The sequence below is a fragment of the Cetorhinus maximus genome, chromosome 2 (assembly GCF_964194155.1).
Source record: "Cetorhinus maximus chromosome 2, sCetMax3.hap1.1, whole genome shotgun sequence".
NCBI lineage: Eukaryota > Metazoa > Chordata > Chondrichthyes > Lamniformes > Cetorhinidae > Cetorhinus > Cetorhinus maximus.
The window spans coordinates 137491841-137513475 of NC_135880.1; the positions used below are offsets into that span (position 1 = coordinate 137491841).

Sequence of the window (21635 nt, forward strand, 5' to 3'; positions counted from 1 at the left end):
TCTTTTTGATGGCTTTTGTACCTGTCCACTAGCTTTTAGTGATTTGTGGACACATCATTTGTAAGGACACATCATTCCCCTTGTCCCTCCACAGTTTGTGGTCTCTTCCACAAAGAAATATTGTGATTTGTCTCTTTTGGATCCAAAGTGGATGACTTCACACTTCCCCACAATAAACTCCATTCAATTAATCTATAACCCTTTGTAACTTTCTGCTCCACACAACATACTGTGCCTCCTTGCCTAATATCATCTGGAAACTTGGATGTACAATTGTCTATTCCTTCATCCAAGTCATTAATTATATGTGGTGAAAAATTGAGGCCCCAGGATACATCCATGGGAAACAATGCTTGTCACTTCATCCCAATCAGAGATCAAACCCTTCGTCGCTATTTTCTATGTCCTACCTCCCAAGGAACTTTAACTCGTGCCCTACAAATATCACAGAATCACACAGTGCAGAAGCCCTTCGACCCATTGAGTCTGCACCGACACTTGAGAAATACCTGACCTACCTACCTAATCCCATTTACCAGCACTTGGCCTATAGCCTTGAATGTTATGAAGTGCCAAGTGCTCACCCAGGTACTTTTTAAAGGATGTGAGGCAACCCACCTCCACCACCCTCCCAGGCAGTGCATTCCAGACCGTCACCACCCTCTTGGTAGAAAATTTTTTCCTCACATCCCCCCAAACCTCCTGCCCTCACCTTGAACTTGTGTCCCCTCGTGACTGACCCTTCAACTAAGGGAAACAGCTGCACCCTATCCACCCTGTCCATGCCCCTCATAATTTTGTACACCTCGATCAGGTCGCCTCTCAGTCTTCTCTGCTCCAACGAAAACAACCCAAGTCTATCCAACCTCTCTTCATAACTTAAATGTTTCATCCCAGGCAACATCCTGGTGAATCTCCTCTGTACCCTCTCCAGTGCAATCACATCCTTCCTATAATGTGGCGACCAGAACTGCACACAGTACTCCAGCTGTGGCCTCACCGAGGTTCTATACAACTCCAACATGACCTCCCTACTTTTGTAATCTATGCCTCGATTGATAAAGGCAAGTGTCCCATATGCCTTTTTCACCACCCCACTAACGTGCCCCTCCGCCTTCAGAGATCTATGGACACACACGCTAAGGTCCCTTTGTTCCTCAGAACTTCCTAGTGTCATGTCGTTCATTGAATACTTCCTTGTCAACTTACTCCTTCCAAAGTGCATCACCTCACACTTCTCAGGGTTAAATTCCATCTGCCACTTATCTGCCCATTTGACCATCCCATCTATATCTTCCTGTAGCCCAAGACACTCAACCTCACTGTTAACCACCCGGCCAATCTTCGTGTCATCCTCAAACTTACTAATCCTAACCCCCACATAGTCATCTATGTCATTTATATAAATGACAAATAATCGGGGACCCAGCACAGATCCCTGTGGTACACCACTGGACACTGGCTTCCAGTCACTAAAGCATCCTTCTGTCATCACTCTCTGTCCCCTACAACTAAGCCAATTTTGAATCCACCTTATCAAATTACCCTGTATCTCATGTGCATTTGCCTTCTTTATAAGTCTCCCATGTGGGACCTTGTCAAAGGCTTTGCTGAAATCCATATAAACTACATCAACTGCACTACCCTCATCTACATACCTGGTCACTCCTCAAAAAATTCAATCAAATTTGTTAGGCATGACCTCCCTCTGACAAAGTCATGCTGACTATTCCTGATCAAACCTTGCCTCTCCAAGTGGAGATAGATTCCCTCCAGAATTTTCTCCAATAGTTTCCCTACCACTGACGTGAGACTCACTGGCCTGTAGTTCCCTGGCTTTTCTCTTAAACCCTTCTTACATAGCGGAACCACATTAGCTGTTCTCCAGTCCTCTGACACCTACCCCGTGGCCAGAGAGGAATTAAAAATTTGGGTCAGAGCCCCTGCGATCTCCTCCCTTGCCTCCCTCAACAGTCTGGGACACAAATCATCCGGACCTGGAGATTTGTCCACTTTTAAACCTGCCAACACTTCCAATACCTTGTCACTCCCTATATCAATTTGCTCAAGAGCCTTACCGTCTCTCTCCCTGAGTTCGATACTTTCATCCTCATTCTCTTGGGTGAAGACGGATGTGGAATATTGGCCAACACTCTACTGATGTCCTCTGGCTCCACCCATAGATTGCCCCCTTGGTCCCTGATGGGCCCTACTCTTTCCTTGGTTATCCTCTTCCCATTGATATACTTATAGAATATCTTGGGATTTTCCCTACTTTTACCAGCCAGAACTTTCTCATATCCCCTCTTTGCTCTCCGAATTGCTTTCTTAAGCTCCACCTTGCACTTTCTGTACTTCACTAATGCCTCCGCTGATTTGCTGCCCTTGTACCTGCTAAAAGCCTCTCTTTTCCTTCTCATCATATCCTGAATATCTCTGGTCATCCATGGTTCTCTGGGCTTGTTACCCCTTCCTATCACCCTGAAGGGAACATGTTGAGCCTGTACCCTCACCATTTTCTTTTTGAATGCCCACCACTGCTCCTCTCTAGATTTCCCCACAAGTAGCTGTTCCCAGTCGACCTTGGCCAGATCCTGCCTTATTTTACTAAAATGCGCTCTCCCCCAACCCAAAACATTTTTTTGCAACTTGTCTATTTCTTTGTCCATAACAAACTTAAATTGTACCATGTTGTGGTCGCTATCACTAAAATGCTCCCCCTCCACCACCTCAGCCACCGTTCCGGCTTCATTCCCCAGAATTAGGTCCAGCACTGCGCTGTCCCTTGTTGGACCCTCTACATGTTGATCTAAAAAGTTCTCCTGTACATATTTCAAGAAATCCACTCCATCCAAGCCCTTAACACTATGTCCATCCCAATTAATGTTGGGAAAGTTGAAATCACCTAATATAATTACCCTATTGTTATTGTTTTTACACACCTCTGCAAATTGTGCGCATATTTGCTCCTCAATTTCCCGCTGACTATCTGGGGTCTATAATAAACACCTAACAATCTGCCCCTTTTTTATTCCTAAGCTCTACCCACAAAGCTTCATTTGATGACCCTCCAAGATATCATCTCTCCTTACTGCAGTAACTGACTCCTTAACTAATAATGCAATGCGTCCTCCTCTTTTATCCCCTCCCCTGTCTCACCTGAAGATTTTATATCCTGGAATGTTGAGCTGCCAATTCTGCCTCTCCCTCAACCAAGTCTCAGTGATGGCTACTATATTACAATTCCACGTGTCAATACTCATCCTTAACTCATCCGTTTTACCTGTAATACTCCTGGCATTAAAGTAGAGGCCATCCAGCCTGGTCTTACTCCCTTGAAACTTAATGCAGCCGTACTCCCTCTGACTTGATTGTTTTACTGTATTATGATGTGTCCCTATTCTGCTAACATTCTATGTCCCCTCCCCCTGCTGAATTAGTTTAAACTCCTCCCAACAGCACTAGCAAACCCGCCTGCAAGGATGTTAGTCCCGCTCTGGTTCAGATGTAGACTGTCCCGCTTGTACAGGTTCCACCTTCCCCAGAAACGGTCCTAGTGATCCAGGAATCTAAAACCCTCCCTCCTGCACCAACTCTTAAGCCACTTATTCATCTGCACTATTCTCCTATTTCTGAGCTCGCTAGCACGTGCCACTGGGAGTAGAGATTACAACCCGAGAGGTCTTGCTTTTTAGTCTACTGCCTAACTCCCTGAATTCTTGATGCAAGACCTCATCCCTCTTTCTACCTATGTCATTGGTACCAACATGTACCATGACCTCTGCCTTATCACCCTCCCCCTTCAGGATGCCCTGCAGCCATTCGGTAACATCCAGGACCCTGGCACCAGGGAGGCTACATACCATCCTGGAGTCACGTTGATGTCCACAGTAGCGCCTATCTGTTCCCCTGGCTATAAAATCCCCTATTACTATTGCTCTTCCTCCCCTCCTGTACAGATAGGCTGCTTGTGGTGCTAGAAGCTTGGCTCTGTCCACACTCTCTGGACGAACCAGCGCCCTCACCAGCTTCCAAAATGGAATACCGATTTGCGAGCAGGACCCCAGGGGACTCCTCAACTACCTGCCCGTTTCTCTTGGATTGCCTGGTGGTCACCCATTCCTTTCCTTCCTCAAGTCCCTTCAGCTGCGGTGTGACCACCTCTCTAAACGTGCCATCCATGATGCTCTCAGACTCGTGGATGCTCCACAGTGTCCCTAGCCACTGTTCCAGCTCTGAAATCAGAGCTTCCAGGAGCTGCAGCTGGACACACTTCCTGCATACATGCTAGTCCCGGGCACTGGAAATGTTCCCGGCTTCCCACATGGAGCACGAGGAGCACACCACGGCTTTGAGCTCTTCTACCATGACTTATCCCTTTAAATTAAACCTTTTAAATCAATTACTCTAGGGCCCTTCTTTCCTGATCCTTGTTACTGAAAGAATATACAAACTATAAACCACAAAAAGACCTTAAACTATAAATGATTAAAGTCGTAAATACTTACCTGACCTTACCCACTACTTACCAGTCATCTCTTTCCCTTATAGCCTCTACTGCTGCAGCAGGGCAAGACCACTCTCTGACGATTTCAGTTGGATAGCAAGGAAAAAATGCAAAGATTCCCCTGTGGCATTAGCCACAGATTAAACTGGTCAGGGCTCAGCTATTGGCAGGGTGCCTCTGGAACAGCCAGCAAGGTTTGCAAACTTGAAGCTATGGTGTTAGAGCCCTTTCTCTGGCCTCTGCTTAAATCAAGAAAGGCCCACAGCACAGCCTTATAAAATTCTCTTCAGTGTCAGTTTCTACAGACATTTTTTCCCCTTTGCACCAAATTCACACTGTGCACCAAATTGCCAATACCCACACTCACTCTGGCTGTGTCTCACTCAGGATGAGCTCTCTCCCCTGTTTGTGTGCAATTCCTTGTGCTATCCTTTTTGCTAATTATCTATTGTGTGGAACCTTATCAAATGCCTTTTGGAAATCCATATAGACAACATGCATTGATACTCACATGGTTTGATAGGTGATACATCAGTGCTGTAATGAGGGAATGCTGCACTGTCACATGTGTCCTCTTTCCAAGTGAGATGTTAAACTGAGGCCCAGGCTCCTTTCAGGTGGACATAAATTCCAGGGCACTATTTGAGGAAAGAATTCTCTCATTATCATGACCAATATTCATCTCCCAGTCAACATCATCAAGAAAGAGATTATCACATTACTGTTTGTGAGATCTTGCTGTGGAAAATTGGCTGCTGAATTTACCTACATTGCAACCAAAATTATAAAAGTAATTAATCAGCTGGAAGGACTTTGGGATGTTTGGAGGTTGTGAAAGAGGCTATATAAATACAAGATTCTTTTCCTCCGCTTTAACACTTTAGTTCAATCAGAATGCAGATAAATAAATCTGCAGAATGCAGAACTAACTTTAGTTCAATCAGAATGCAGATAAATTTCAATGTATTATGATTGTATTGTAAAGGTCAATCTAAAATGAATAATTTAGATGCTAACTATTTAACTGGGAAGTATCGCATTTCAGTTGAAACTTGAGGGTTAAAATTCCTTGAGACTACTTGTGGCCGACAGCTGTGCTCCAATAAATAGCTTTATTTCATCAAAGTGATTGTGTGCAGCTAGCTATGCAAACTGTTGAGCATCTATTAAATGCTGACACTCATTAGAGTGATTGCACGTTGCCAGGACCAGTTTAGCAGATGAAAAGGTGTTAATTGGTTTTTCATATTAAGGAGCAAAAGCAATGGAAACTGATGCACACTGTTCAAAATGGAGCCCGCTTGTGGAGCCTGGGCATCAAGAGGCTTTGTGGCCGCTCTACAGTCTCTGCACACAACTCCTTTCTGATCCATTAAAACACAAACCCATAGTGAAGTGCATGAAGAAATCTGATTGTAGGATATTTACAGACGGGTTTCATAATATATCATATCCCACATTTAAATTAAATTGCGAAGGCCCTGTTGGCCTTAATCTGCCCCTAAATTCAGACTCAGAAACAGCTGTATACACAATAATGATATAAAAAACAATGGTTTGTTCAGTAACCTACAACAACATTATGCATTAGCCACAGATTAAACTGGTCAGGGCTCAGCTATTGGCATGGTGCCTCTGGAACAGTCAGCAAGGTTTGCAAACTTGAAGCTATGGTGTTAGAACCCTTTCTCCGGCCTCCGCTTAAATCAAGAAAGGCCCACAGCACAGCCTTATAAAATTCTCTTCAGTGTCAGTTTCTACAGACATTGCATGATAAACGAATGGTTGACAATATTATGCATGTGTTCTGTAATTTCAAAAACGCTGCTGGATGTCATTATGGTGAAAGTTTATAACATTTAGTCTGGTTGTGTAGCAATTATGGTTTTATTTAGTGTGTAATGTACATTTAAGAATAATACTTTTTAAGGAAGATCACATGATCTGTAGTAACCAATAGGAGTGTGTGGCACAGGCTCTCTCAGCAGTCAGTGTAAAGATAGAGTTGGAGTTGAAAGCACATGTGTAGTTGCTGCTGAGTATATTGTAAATAAACTTAAAAGTTCCACCCAAGAAGTGCCTGCAGATCAACTCATTAATAGTACAACTTGGCCTCCCTACAACAGGTTGCCAAAGATAGGAATGATATATAGGCCTTGGAAAGGGTGCAGTGCAGATTCACATAAATGCTACAGGGCTCCAAGTTTTATATTGTGAGAAGAGATTAGATAAACTAGGCTTGTATTCCCTGAGATACAGAATATTAAGGGGTGATTTGTTTGAGGCTTTTAGGGTTTTGAAAGGAATTGATAAAGTAGATAGAGAGAAACACTTTCTGCTGGTGGGGAATCTAGGACAAGGAGACAGGACCTTAATATCAGAGTCAGACCATTCAGGAGAGAAGTTAAGAAATGCTTCTTCACAGTGTGGAACTCTCGCCCTCAAAAAGCAACAGATGTTAGTTTGATTAATAATTTGAAATCTAAAGTCAATAGATTTTTGATGGAGCTATAAAACTCAAGCCAGATTTACTGAGACAATCCTCCAGAGGAGTGACAGTGTCACCATGGAACATGAAACTGCTGTCCTCTATCAGCATGACAGCATTCCTCCTCCCACCGCTACCATTCCTCTAGTGCCTTTGCTGTTGCCTGTTAGCCAGCCAGCTTAGACTGCTGCTGTCCACGCTGAGATGGTGCTGTCAGAAACCATGCTTTATAGGTCCAGAGCTGCTCGAGGACAGCCTTCACGGCCATCTGTAGTCTCCCCAATTGAAATTCAGCAACGTTCCACCAGCCATGCTGTTGCCACTTGGGGTAGCATTGTATAGGAGCACTAAGGCAGGCCAAAGCACACAGGCGACAGCACTAACGGAATACATGAAGGCAATTAATTGACTTTTGTATGCAAACACAATGTTTGTCTTATAAGTTTGGTTTGGAATACTTATCTGGTCTTGGCTTTTATGTTAGCATTGTGGCCAAGAAGACGCTCTGATGGTCAGTAACAGAGGGAAGGTAGGTTGTAGAACTGTTGGCGAATGGGGAAGTACGGCTATATTCACTGATGCACAAACAGATGAGTTGATCATGGACAGCCTGGTTGGAAAGGGGTTGTGTTGGTTGCTTCTGTCCTTCCTCTCTCACTTCCTCCTCAGCTGGTTGCTGTACAACTGGTGGCAAGGGTTGTGCCCTCATGATGGTGAGGCTGTACAGCATCCTTCAGGCCACGACAAATCTTGACACTCATTCTGCCAGGTATTGCACAGCTCCTTGTGAGCAGTCCAGCATTGCTTAAGCACCCCAATTTTGTGTGGGAGCACAGCTTTCGTTATATGCATATTGCCACCCGTGCACCTGTGGGCAGACTGGAATCAAGTCACGTGGTCAGTGGGTAACCCTTATTGCCCAGTAGTCACCCTTTGCTTTGTCATGGTGGCTCAAATGCAGCTGGCATGGCAGACTGGAAGACATTGTGACTGCTGCCAGGATACATAATAACATAGGAGGAGTAAGCCATTTGGCCCTTTGAGTCTGCTCCACCATTCAATAAGATCATGGATGATTTGGTTTTGGTCTCAACTTCACCTTCCTGTCTGCCCCCCCACAACCCTCAACTCATTTGCCTACAAAAATCTGTCTACCTCTGCCTTAAATAAAGATACCATGCGTTTACCTGCATAATATGCTCTGCATAAGGTTGAACACCAGTGGCTATTGAAGGAATGGAATCCCATCTGGTTACTGTAGATCGCACAACAATTGCTGCAAAATGACCTGCGTGTGCAGTCAGTAGCATCCTGTGCCATGGGGAGGCCTGTAATTCTCACAAAGCTATGGGAGAGGGATGATGTCACTGGAGGGGGGGGGAGGGGGGGCAGCGGCACTTCAGTGGTTTCTGATTGGATGAATCCCAGCTTAGAACTCCATTCACTCAATAACATGATATTTTATTTGACTTTGACTGCACTGCATCATTGGAGTGAAAGGTAAATTTTGTTATGCATTTTCCACATGACTCTTGTGAGTTAAGATTGCTGGAGCCATTGTATCAGTAACTGAAGCAATTAAGAATTTCAAGTGAAGTCTTGGCTCTGCACACGAAGGCCATAATCCAGGCCTTGAGCACATACCTTGACTAATAAACCAGTGTGGTATTATTGGAGGAGCAGCCTTTCAGATGAGATATTAAGCAAAGTAATTTCTTGCCTGTGAAACACTTTGGATGTTCTAAGGATGGCAAAGGTGCTATATAAATGAAAGCTCCTTCTTTATCAAAAAGGTTTACCCCATCCATGGCATGACAAAGCGAGTTTAAAATAAACCTAGAATCAGAAAATTAATATAGAACATAAACAGGACAGAAGTAGGCTGCTCCACCATTCCATACAATCATAGCCGATCTTCTGCCTCAATTCCAGTTTGATGCCCAGTCCTCATATCCCTTGATTCCCTAAGAGATCAAAAACTTATCGCTTCAGCCTTGAATGTAGTTCAATGTAACGATGGAACATCAACAACCCTCTGGGCTAGAGTTCCAAAGCTTAACAACCCATGGACTGAAGAAATTTCTCCTAATCTCAGTCCTAAATTATCAACTTCTTATGCTGGGACTGTGCTTATGTTCTAGATTCCCCAGCAGGGGAAACAGCCTCTCAGTATCTACCCTGTCAAGCCCCCTCAGAATCTTTCATGTTTCCATGCAATCACCTCTCATTCTTCTAAACTCCAGAGAGTATAGGCCCAACTTACTCTGCCTCTCATCATAGGAAACCCCTCTTATCCCAGGAACCAATCTATTGAACCTTTGCTCTATCGCCTCCAAGGCAAGTATATCCTTCCTCAGATGCAAAGACCAAAATTGTGCAGAGTTCTCCAGGTGTGAAGAAAAACAAAGGTCGGAGGTTTCTGGTGACGAATTCACACTGGTTCAAACATCAGCAAATTTCTGGCTTTCCAGTCAAAGTTGGTCAAGCCCTTTTAGTGAAGAACTATACTCTGGTAGGCAAAATTAATAAGCCCCAATTCTCTGCCTAGGGTGACGCTTGAGGCAGGGTCCTCCCTTGTGCTGAGCAAGAGATGGCTTCCCTCTAGTCTTCACATCTCAGACTCACCTACCCTAACCTGGCCTGTCCTTGTGGATTAATAAGGTACTTTCAGGTATTTCTTATCACAAGCCAGTTTGTCATGTGACAACAGTATCTACGTTTTCCATTGCCCCAACGATGGGTTGACAGCTAAGCAACTCACCACTCAATGAAGGGTGTTAGCTAGAATAATTTCAGCTGTGATTTGATTCCGAAATGTCTTTATTTGAAATTCTATCTTCATGGGGCCAGCCAGTCTACCAGCCAGTATCATTTTAAGTCTCTGCCATTGAAATGGTGAGGGGTAGTCAATCAGCACCTGGGAAGTCCATTTGCATTTTAATTAACTTCCCAGAGATACATTCTCACACGTCTATCTCTGTCTGTACTGAAGCCACAAAAGTCACTTGACTCTCCGGAGTCCATTTTGTGAAGGAACGGTGTTCGTATTCCATGTTGCTTTTTAAGTGTCCACTCCCAACTAAAACTTACAGGCATATGACATGACCATATCAGCATATATGAATTTCAGTTGGTTTGATTACTACTGTTGCTACCACTCGCACTCCAATGGCCTTCAAGGGACTTCCACTTGTTAATATTTCTGTTGCAAGACAGCTCATCTTTTGGTCAGTCCACTATTGAAACAATAAGCCAACACTTGCAAGGTTTTTTCTGCTTGTTAGTGTTTTTTTAACAAGACCCTTGGCATATCTTTGCTTTGTCCATGAACTTAGGTCTCTTTCAGAACCCAGATGAGTGCCAAGGATTACCAAACCCGAATTTCAGTTCTGCAGAATTGAAGAAGGATTAACCTTACGTTAATAGAATGTCTAGTCTGTACGAACATGACCAGCTATCATACATGCCTCAATTCTATGCCCAGTACATGTCATTTCTCTCTGCACAATCACTTGTCTCCTTTTTTGTGCTAGTTCTAATACTCTCCCATTCATCATTCTCAATATCCACATGAAGAATCACAACTAAACACCTGTTTTACTTACTTCAATGTTCAAATCAGCACAATGCTATTGACCACATGCAAGTAAAGCATTCTAGTGCTGAAATGCCACAGGAGTTCAACTGTTCTCCTACATTGCTGCTGGTGGAATTTCAGCAGGCGCCACCCCCCGCCAAGGAAACAGCATAAATAACTAAGCAATTTCATCTTCATGCTCAATTTTCATATTGATCACCCAAGGTCTAATTTGGCAAGTCCTTTATCTTTGCAACTGTAACATTTCAGCCAGGAGTCTCTTGCAATGTAATTTGTATCAGCACTGTTATCAGTGGTATACCTTAGATTGTTCTCCAATTTTTTTGTTGATCTGGTCTCCAGCCAAGTTTTCCAGTCCCTGTCATAATGAACGCAGGATAACATTAAAACATTTGGTTGATTTTTCCATCCTGTCTAATTCCGGATATTTGTCTGTTACGTAAATTATCAACTTTGCTGTGGCTTGATGTTCCCTATAAAGAGTTTTAAAAAGACTCTTTCCCATTAATTTTACATCTTGGTAGGACATCTATTAATTTTTCATGTTTCACTCAGCCAAGTGCTTTCTCAATCTATGAAGCATAATTAAACTGCTCTTTCTGTTGTCTGCTCACAACCCATTTTCAAACCAAATATTCTTTTATGCTCCCTTACCTCTATGGTTCCCTCGCTCCTAAAACTAAAGCGTAAATTGTTTAATTCCATTCTTATTCCTCTAGTCTACTTTCAGTATCACAATGTAATTCATGAGCCTTATAGTCTTATGTCCTCCACATAATGTGCCCTTTAAATGTTTTGACCATTGTCATGAAGTCCCTGAGCATCATGCTGAGCTTCTCCATGTTCTGCAACACCTAGTTTAGGAGGACCATCTTTTCATACAATCACATTGAACATATGAACTAGGAGCAGGAGTAGGCCAGTCAGCCCCTCGAGCCTGTTCCGCCATTCAGTAAGATCTTGGCTGATCTAATTTTAACCTCAACTTCACATTCCTGCCTTTCACCCCCTTGCTTATCAAGAATTTATCTACCTCTGCCTTAAAGCTATTCAAAGGCTCTGCTTCAGTTACTTTTGAAAGAGAATTTCAAACCCTCACAACCCTCCGAGGGAAAATGTTTTTCTTCCTGTCTTAAATGGGCAACCCCTTATTTTTAAACAATGACCCCTACTTCTAGATGCTCCCACAAAAGGACACATCCTTTCCACATCCACCCTGTCAAGACCCCTCAGGATCTTATGTTTCAATCGAGTCACCTCTTACTCTTCTAAACGTCAGTGGATACAAGCCTAGCCTGTCTAACCTTTCCTCATAAAGCAACTCTCCCATTCCAGGTATTAATCTAGTAAACCTTCTCAGAACTGCTTCCAATGCATTTGCATCTTTCCTTAAATAAGGTGACCAGTATTGTACACAGTACACCAGATGCGGTCTCACCAATGCCCTATATAACTGAAGCATAACTTCCCAACTTTTGTCATTTTTTATTGCGAGAGGAGTTGAACACATTCTATTAGCTTTGCTAATTACTTGCTGCACCTGCATGCTAAGCTTTTGTGATTCATGCACCAGGACACCCAGATCCCTCTGCATCTCAGAGCTTTCCTACAGCACAGGAGATGGCCTTTCAACCCATTGGCTGGAATTTTGGAATCCCACCCACGGCAGGCAGGAACGGAGAATACAGCAGCAGACAAGGTTACAAATCTACCGTCGTAAAAACAAGTCAATTCTCCAGATGGTGCGTTCATGTCGGGCCGGTTATCCCACCGACTAGTGTCGCGAACGCCATTTGCATGTCACAAATGTTCATTGAAACAGCTGCTCACTGGAATCTTGCCACGCCTTCCAATCTTCCATCATGCCAGTGGGAAATTATGTCGGTCTCAAACCCATTTGAAAAAAGGGTGGCATGCACAAGTCAGACCTCAGTCCGCTGGTAACTTTGAGGTGAGTGGAACACATCTGCCGTAACGCTGTGCCGGTTTTGTTGTGATGAACGTCACTATTGGGGCTGAAGAGTTGGTCTTCTCCTTGCTTTTATCGTTCCGAGGCACACCACTATGCTGTGGTGCTAATGCAGGCCTCCACGTTTAGAGACTAGCACTTCACCTGGGGCGGGATGTGAGGCAAGGGTCAGTTTGATGAACACGATGGGGGCAACGGGGAGGGAAGGCGATGGAGTGGCAGTGAGGGGGAAGGGCAAACACTTTGGGTGCCTTTCTGGGATTGCTGTCTGCTGTAGGGTAGCCGAGTTGTACTATTAATGGTGGGGTTGATCTGCAGATGCTTCGTGGGTGGAAACATTTACAATATGCTCAGCAGCAACCATACGTATACTTTCAACTCCAACTCTACACTAGCTGCCTGAGGTAGCCTGCGCTATTCTCCTATTGGTTACTGCAGATCATGTGATCTTCCTTAACTATTATTCTTAAAGATACATTACACACTAAATAAGACCATAATTTCTACATTCCTCCCACTTTAACTCGGCTATACATATATTTACAAGTACATATTTTTCAAGACAACATAATATTTACACCGGGTAAGGAAATTACAAGTTCAGTTTTTCAAGTGGTTTCCTGGTATGTGTGGAACGTCGCAGCTCCACAACTTCAGATTCTTTGTCAGGAACCTCCTTTTCCGGAGTTGCCTGAACATCGGGTGCTTTGGTGGGCACTTACAGTTCTGTATCCTCAACTCTCACAGGAACATCAGACACGTCAGTACTGAGCTGAGTATCCTCAACAGGAAACGCAGACCCGGTCGTGATAACTGGTGGAACCAAATCTTGATGATTTGTAACTCTCTTCCTCAAATGGTCCACATGTTTTTGGATGATCTAGCCTTCCATCTCCACGTGGTGAGATAGAGGTCCAGTCACTGCACTAATTTCACCCGGTAACCATTTCTGGTCCTTCCCCAAAGTTTTTCCACATATACCGGCTCTCCCATGGTAAATTACCTCTCACGACTATGCCAGTCGTGTCTAGTTTTCTAGCTTCCCTGACTCCTCTCCACCTTCCCTTTTAAGCTCGACAATATTAAGCTCAATCTCATCTTGAGATGGCATTTCAACAATAACTCTGCAGGTGTAACACTTGTTGTTGTGTGAGGGGTAGTCGTGTAATGAAAAAGAAAGCGTGCTAGCTTGGTTGTCAAGGAATCACCAGTTAGCTTTTTCATGCCTGCCTTGAACGTTTGAACTGCCCTTTCAGTCAGTCCATTTAAGGAAGGGAGGTACGGTGCAGTTTTCGCAAGTGATACTGTTGAAGTTGATAAACCGTTGAAACTCAGCACTCGTAAATGCCGTGCCGTTATCAGAAACAACTACTTTTGGTAGTCTGTGAATGGCAAAACTCTTGACGTAGTTTCTCAATTGTAGCGGCCAATGTTGGTGACTTCATCTCAATGTCCAACCATTTTGAATGGGCATCGACAAGGAGCAGAAACATTGTTCCCAGGAAAGATCCAACATAGTCAATGTGTAACCACACCCAGGGTCTACCTAGCCACTCCCATGGGTGTAATGGAATGGTCACTGGCAACTTTTGCAGTTGCTGACATTGCACACAGTGCTTTACTAAACTCTCTATTTTGCCATCCGTCCCAGGCCACCATAGATAGCTGCGTGCTTTGGTCTTCATTTGGGAAATTCCTGGATGGACACTGTGTACTTCAATTAAAAGTGGCTCCCTTCCTTTTGGAGGAAATATCACTCGTGCTCCCCACAATAGGATGCCAAACTGGCTGGTTATTTCATGTCTTCTGTTGAACTACAGTTTCATTTTGTCAGTTACAGGCTTCTGTGACCAACCATGTAGCACTTGTTCTCATACCAGAGATAGGACTGGGTCAGGACTTGTCCAGCCTCTGATCTGTCGAGCACATACCGGTGATGAATCTAAGAAATTTAACAGTAAGCTAAGCTTCTGTGGAACTGGGACGTGCTCATCATTTTCTTGTCAAGGCAAATGACTAAGAGCATCAGCGTTTGCGATTTGATTGCCAGGCCCGTGTACAATAGTGTATTCATATACTGCCAGAATTAAGGCCCATTGTTGTATCCTTGCTGAAGCTATGGGTGGTAGAGCCTTGTCCTCACTTAAGCAGTCCTAGCAATGGTTTGTGGTCTGAACGATTGTAAAGTGGTGGTCGAGTAAGTACTAGTGAAACTTCTTGACACCAAAGATTTCGATCTGAGTATCCCTTTTCCGCTGTGGTGAGCATTCCTGATACGTAACCTATTGGCCGTTCTGTGCCATCATCCATCTGATGAGATGGCACTGCTCCCACTCTGTAGGGAGAAGAGTCACATGTTAGCACCAATTCTTTTGTCTGGTCATAATGCACTAATAGATTAAAGGTGAAATGTTTCACCTTTATGAAAGCTTCTTTCTGGGGCGCCTCCCAAGACCAATGTTGGTTCTTTTTGAGTACAGAATGCAAGGGGGCCAGCACTGTAGACATATTGGGTAAGAACCACCCATAATAGTTGATCATTCCCAAACACTCATTGCATAAAAAGGCTTATGTTGCTGTTGCTTTTTTTTTTGTCAATCATCTTGAATCAGTGTCCTTTAGTTTGTGACCCTTTCACCAACAGGTGAAATCTAACCCATCTAATCCATCCAGTGCCCTGATTTTAGTCACCTCTATCAAATTTCTGCATAGTTTGTATTTCTTAATGCACTTTATAGCTTGCACAACTTGCAGTTACGTTCAAGAGCTCCATATGACATCTTGCCGCTTGGGTGCAAGGGTATGAGACATAGCACAACAAGTTGGAACGCTATTGGAAAGGAAGGATCAATGGGAAAATCTTGTGATTCACATTGGAACGTCAAGGTTAATTCCAAGAGCAATATCTTCAGGGTCACTAGAAATTGTATATGACCCGTGTAGCTTGCCGGATGATGTAAATATGGAGGAAGGGTTCAGACTCAAAAATTGGGACCATTTGTAGAGAAGGAGGAAGTTCCTCAAATGGTTTGGCCTTGCCTTAAGTTGGTTAGTTAACATTCCTTTACTGAGAGTAAAGAGAGAAACGGGGTGGATTTGAACTAGTACATCATAGAAGCAGGCCAATTAAAGGCCGTGTCATGGAAAGGATAATGGATATAGGAACAATAGAAAGCACAAAGGTAGGAAATGGTGGAAGGCAACACAAGAGTAAGCTAGGTGATAAATAACTTTTTTGGGAAAGGGTAGCCAAGCCTATTGGGCATTTAAATTTAATAAGTGCCAATCTCCAGTCCATAGCAAGTGTATAAACACTATTAAACAAACTGGCTTTTCCTGCAGGCAATGTTACTTAAGTGAAAATTATGAAATTACATCCTTTAACGCATTCTTGTCATTTTTATTACATTTGACTATGCTGTCCCAAGTTTGGGCACATGTATTTGTTTTACCCTCCCATGGTGGATGTACACCTAGTGTGAAATCCAGAAGCAGGTGGGACACCTGCTGAGAAATCTTCCACAGGAATTTTGTGAAATTAAATTGAGGTAAGTCAAACTAAACAAGTGTGGATGAGGTTTCCTGAAAAATGCGAAGGCTGCTTGGGCTCTTCACCTGCCGGCCAACCTTAAGGTTGGATGGGCAGCATTGATAATGACTTCAATTGGTTTTTAAATGGGCTTAACAGACCTTTTGGCAGTCATGCAGCCGCCTCTGGTGCATGCCTGCCAAACGAAAGACCTGAATGACACACGGTGACGTCAGGACGCACGCCTGCATTCATCGCGCATCATTTTACACATCGGCATGCTGGGCCCACCCCCGCACGCTGACGTGAAAATTCTGGCCTATGATTCAAATGTGCAGTAGTTCTTGAACAGTGGATTGGTAGACCATGGATCTCATTTGAATGGCCTGTCCTCAACTGACCACGTTTATGGGGCTTGTTGAGACTGTTTTCTACTTATCAAAGCCACATTCTTTGGATGAACTTGGGTCCAGGATCAGAAATGCAAATAATGAAATCAATTAGTAGCAACTGGAGAATGTTTTCAATGAGGTGGAAAATCTGAACAACGTAATGCAAAAGAAAGTGGTTACATTGAAGCCTAGAAATTTGAATTGGTTCGTGTTAAGACTTTAGGAGTTAGGTTTTCATGTATTGTTTGCAGTTTGCTTCTATAACGTGTACACCAAAGTTAAAGTTTAAGGTTGAACAAGGACTTTATAAGCACCTTGTACAGTATGATGTGAAAGTGAATAACCACTAGAAACGAGGGACATAGAAGCAAAAGCAGAAGCATTAAGTACCAAAGAATGTTGCAACAAACTTTAAAACTGCTTTGGTTCGAAGAGCAGAGAAAGCTCATTCATAAACATGTCCTGGCTCATGCGGAAATAATTTTTAAACTTTATTAAAAATTCTCAATATGTTCTTAATCTCCGAGGCTGCTCCATGCACACAAAAAGAGTACAGACTCCGACTCTCCCTCTTCCACCCGCCCGCACAGGTAGCGCTAAGCGCTACCGGCCGTGCATCGTGCTAGGCGGGCCTTAATTGGCCCGCCCAAGTAAAATGGAGGTACGGAGCTGATTGTGGGCGGTGATCGGCTCCGCACCCGCTTCCGACCGGCCCACCATGGGGAAAATTCTCCCCATGGAGCCAGGGATCACATTTAGTGGAATAAAATGCCTCTGAAAGATTTAAATTGTCACAGCTCAGAGATAAAGAAATTCTGGAACATTACAAGGATACTTTCACCATTGATTGTTGATTCAAGGCCTCCCAGATCTTGGTTTGTCACTCCTTCATCCAGTTTCCCCAAACTTTTTCTTTCAATTGTTAATTGATTTCCTGTGTAATGAAATTTTTTCCTAGAACTGTAATGGACTTCAGTTCTGCTAACTGTAACATACTTTTCTTTGATTGAAAATGGTGACAGTCAATCAGTTTCAGCACCTGAAATAAAATCAAAAATATTAACAAAAGCATCAACATTAAAAAACTGAATTACACTTTTACATGCTGGGGCGGGACAAACTGGCTCCTTTATTCAGCCTCCTCGGTTGTTTACAGGAAAAGAAATTTAAAGCTTTTGTTGCAAAGAAAAATATCATTTTTTCCACTATTACTGTGGGATACTGTGAAGCAAGCTTGTGGAGGCTGCGCATATGACTAATTTAACTAAACTGAAGACAGTCAGACTGCAAGGCTTAAATCATCAAGGGGTGCAAAAGCAAGCATTTTGAAGTAGAGGTGAACAAGCTAAGATGGGATATAAGAAAATACAACATGAATAGGAATTTGCATTAGGAGGTAAATGAGGAGTTGAATGAATAAAGCAAAGTTATTAAGTTTTTTCTTCCCAAAAGTAGTGGCTAGTAAGACAACATTAAAGATTTTTATATTCTGGGAAAGGTAACTTCCAAAGAAAGTTAAGAATAATGGGTTTAAAGATGAAAGAGAAAAAAAAACATATTTAAGGAAAGATTGAAAGCTGTATGGGTGCCATGGCCATGTGATAGCTTGAAGATTGTTCTGTGCAAGGACAAACCTGTGAAGTAAGCAGCCTCTAACCACCCCAGAGAAGTGTTTGTTTTGTTCCAGAAAGCAAGGCTTTGTTACAAGCCTTGGATGTGAGTGAGTGGTGAAATACCTCCCCTATAGCAACAGTGGGTGCCTCACGGTAATATTACTGGATTTTTAATATACATTAAGCATTTATAGGGACTGTTGCCTGAAAAAGAGTGTTTATTTGAGTCTAGCTAAGTAGAAATCTTTTAGGAAATGTTATAAGACTAAAATTTAACTGTAACCTTGTGTGTTTGTTTTTCTTTTGTTGAAAAATGTTTTAATATTTAAAATCTCCAAAAGTGGTAGTTCAATCTTTACTTCTGACTTCCGTCTGCATACCTTCTCGTAATAAAAATAAAAATTGCAAATTGTTGTGATAGCTTGACCAAGTTTCTCTTTGGGATTTGGTCAGCCTGCTAATTACCACCTGCCATATCATAACATACCCCATAGCTGCCTTTTCCAATCCAAATGTATTTACTTTTTAATAAGACGACAATAAAATCAGGTTTACTTGAGTCAAAGATAGAGCAAGTTTATTAGCTACTAAAGCCGAGGAAACATAATTAAAGATGCGACGACACACACACAATAAAGAAGTCAGAGTCCAAATAAAAGTTAAAAGGATACACGATTAAGTCCTTTGCTTGTCCTCGAGGCATAGATTGTTGAACGCTGCGGCTGTTTGAAGTTAGCTGGTTTCCTTTAAAATCCTTGAGTTAAACTGAAGTCCAGATAACTGCACTTTGCTGGAGACAATTTCCTTTTAATTCCATGATCCGTCTCCTGGAAAATCGATAGGTGCGAGGGGGTGAGAGATTCCTTACTGCTCTCTTCAGCACTTTTTCCAGATGACAATGACCTTGCTCTGTGCAGGGCTTGGAAAAAACAGTTCTTAAAAACCTCCTGGCTGTATATTCCCAAAAAAGAAACTTGATTAACATGTCTTGCAGTCATTGTTGTAGAACAGGTAATCACATTTTGATCTTTCATATCAGAAAGATTTGACATTTCAAACTAAGAGAAACCAAAGGGAGAAGGGGTTATTTCATCCTCCATAGAGGGGTTTGAGCATCTCTGGCTGGTTAGCAGTTCCCACTGTCTTTACGGTTGATTAAAATTCAGCACTTTGCATTTTTAATCTCTTCCTTAGTTAGAGTGTTGAGTTTTGATGTCTAAGTTTCCTTTGAAATGTCTTTCATACATTCTTTTGGAGGGGGATCTTGTTTGCTTTCCTCACCTTCATTTTGGAAGGTGGCCTTCCATTTTAAAGCAATCTGCAGTCTCGTTTTTTTTAAGGTACCGAATTTCCACCCCATTGGAATCTTTTTAAAAAAATCATTTTTCAAAAATAGAGGCATTCTTGTGAGAAAGTTTAAAATTACACAAGAACTTAAAAAAACAAAGAAAGTACTTTTCGAAAGAAAAGAGTTAATCTTTAAAGTTTTTCTCTTACTACCAATCTTGAGCTTTTGTCTTTTCAATTAAACAACTGGGTTGTGGTGTAAGCTTGCACTTTGATTTGCCACATCAAAAAATACAGAAATGAATGAGTTGACTGACAGTCTGGCATAGTTTCTAAACAGAAAGGAATGAGTTGACTGATCTGTTATCCAGTCTAGTATAGTTTCTTTTGACATTAACATATTGAAAATAGTGTACGCATTGAAATAGATAATAACTTTCTACTGTGGTGGATCTGAATTGAAGAGTTTCAGTGAAAGAACAAATTGTTGTCTCTCCTACTTCATCATCATCAGCATGGAAAAGACTGGCCTAAGACTGCAGCAGCTCAAGAGGGCAGCTCACAATCAGCAGCTCAAGAGGGCAGCTCACAATCACCTTCTCAAGGGCAATTAGGGATTGGCAATAAATGCTGGCTTAGCCAGCGACACCCACATCACTTAAACAAATAAAAAAAACCAACAAGTTGGTGAGAATGTGGAATGTGCAGTCACACGCAGTAGTAGAGACAAATAGTATAAATGCAGTTAAGGGGAAGCTAGAGAAATACACAAGGGATAAAGCAATAGTACACAAGGGATAAAGCAATAGCTGGATATGCTGATAGGGTGAGAGATAAACCAAGGTGTGTGAGGGGGCCTAATTGGGCTGACTGGCTCGTTTCTCAGCTACAAATTTTATGTCCATGTCCATAATTCAACCTTGATTCAGTTGGCACTCTTATCTCGAGTCATAAGATCATTGATTTATAGTCCCATGGCAAAGGCTTGAGAATAATCTTGAAGTGCTGCAGAGTTGGAGGTGCTATTTTTGGATGATGTATTAAAATCAAGACTCTTTCTTCCCTCCCAGGATACAAGAGGTCCCATGGCACAACTTGAAGACCAAGGGAGTTCCAACCAACATTTAAACCACAATCAGCATCAAATTATTTGTTCATTTACCTTATTGTTGTTTGTGGGACCTTGTGTACAAATTGGCTGCTCTGCCTGCCTATATCACCAATTTCAAAAGTAAATAATTGACTATGAAGCACTAGTACATCTTGAGGGTGGGAAAGGTGCTTTATAAATGCAAATTCTTTCTGCAAAGGCTAGGTTTTCAGAAAGCCACTATTGTAATTTAAACAAGGAAGAACTTGCATTTACGTGGTATCCTCACAACTTCAGTATGTGTTTAAAGGCTTCACAGCCAAATTATTTTTTTAAAAGGGCAGTCCATGTTATAATGTAAGATGCAGAAACAATTTTTATATAGAAAAGTCTACTAACAGCAATGTGACTATGACCAGGTAATCTTTTCAGTGATGTTGATTGAAGATTAATGTTAAAGAATAAATGAAAATAATTTCTTAGAGCAGCACATACTAGATATAACTAGACAGCAGGCTATTCTAGACCTGGTAAAGTGCAATGAGACAGGATTAATTAATGACCTCATAATAAAAGAGCCTCTAGGTAGCAGTGATCATAACATGATTGAATTTTGCATTCAGTTTGAGGGAGAGAAGGGTCTAAGATGAGTGTTTTAAACTTAAATAAAAGGTAAGTACAATGGTTTGAAGACAGAGCTGGCTAAAGTGAACTGGGAGATTAGGTTAAAGAGGTGGTCAGTAGAGATTCAATGACAGACATTTAAGGAGATATTTCATAACACTCAACAAATTCACATTCCAGAGAGAAAGAAAGACTCTAGAAGTAGTACACACCATCTGTGGCAACCAAGAGAGTGTCAAATTGAAAGAAAAAGTATACAATTGTGAAGATTAGTACTGGGTCAGAAGATTGGACAGGATTTTAAAACCAGCAAAAAGGTAGAAATTTAAGTACAAGAGAAAGCTAGCTAGAAATATAAAAACAGATAGTAAGAGTTTCTACAAGCATTTAAAAAGGAAAGGAGTAATCAGTGAGCGAGTCTGGGGGACTAATAATGGGAGAAAAGGAAATGGCAGAAGAATTGATCAGATATTTTGTGTCTATCTTCATTGTAAAAGGCACAAACAACATCCCAGAGAGAGCAGATGCATTGGTTGCA

General features: G+C 42.2%; 1 long non-coding RNA gene across 2 annotated transcripts in view; it reads right to left on the minus strand.

The window, feature by feature from the left end:
• The window catches only part of LOC144698067 (uncharacterized), a 37951-nt gene that overhangs the window by 13602 nt on the left and 2714 nt on the right, over positions 1-21635 (minus strand). For both annotated transcript variants that reach the window (XR_013580447.1, XR_013580446.1), the window contains exons 2-3: positions 17325-18923; positions 5019-5145 (exon numbers count right to left, since the gene is read on the minus strand). This is a non-coding gene — a long non-coding RNA (uncharacterized LOC144698067). The remainder of the gene's footprint in view (positions 1-5018; positions 5146-17324; positions 18924-21635) is intronic.